Source organism: Enoplosus armatus, chromosome 10 (assembly GCF_043641665.1).
Source record: "Enoplosus armatus isolate fEnoArm2 chromosome 10, fEnoArm2.hap1, whole genome shotgun sequence".
NCBI classification, from domain to species: Eukaryota; Metazoa; Chordata; class Actinopteri; order Centrarchiformes; family Enoplosidae; genus Enoplosus; species Enoplosus armatus.
The window spans coordinates 25,181,838-25,182,247 of record NC_092189.1 but is presented as its reverse complement, the minus strand read 5'-3'; the positions used below and the strand labels follow the sequence as shown (position 1 = coordinate 25,182,247).

Below are 410 nucleotides of genomic sequence, written 5' to 3'. Positions count from 1 at the left end.
TGCACTGCCCGGGAATCGAACCCAGCTCACAAGAGTGGGAGTCTTGCATGATACCACTACACCAGCAGCACTGTAGACAACCTCATGAGAGCAGACGGTCACACTGAGCCAATCAGCAGCCTGCTGCACAACACAACAACCAACAACCACCGCATTAGCTTCATGCTAACGTGTCTTCTTATCTGACGTCCGCTTCCACTTGAGCTGCTGATGTAGTAAGCCCTTCAGACAGTGAGTGGATATCATCAGAGTGACAGAGTTACGCTGCAGGAGGAGGAAAGATCACGGACACATTTACACCTTTTCAACATCTGGCTAGAATGAGCCTCAGACCTCCTCCAGAGGCTCGGATGTCTTGAATGCTTCTTGGATGCGTTTCCACTCTGAGCTGCGTCTCTTCTGTGAAGGGT

General features: G+C 51.0%; 1 non-coding gene across 1 annotated transcript; it reads right to left on the bottom strand.

Moving 5' to 3' along the window:
* trnag-ccc (transfer RNA glycine (anticodon CCC)) lies at positions 1-71 on the bottom strand. Its single transcript has one exon. It is a non-coding gene; the product is annotated as a tRNA-Gly (tRNA).
* Positions 72-410: the final 339 nt, after the last annotated feature.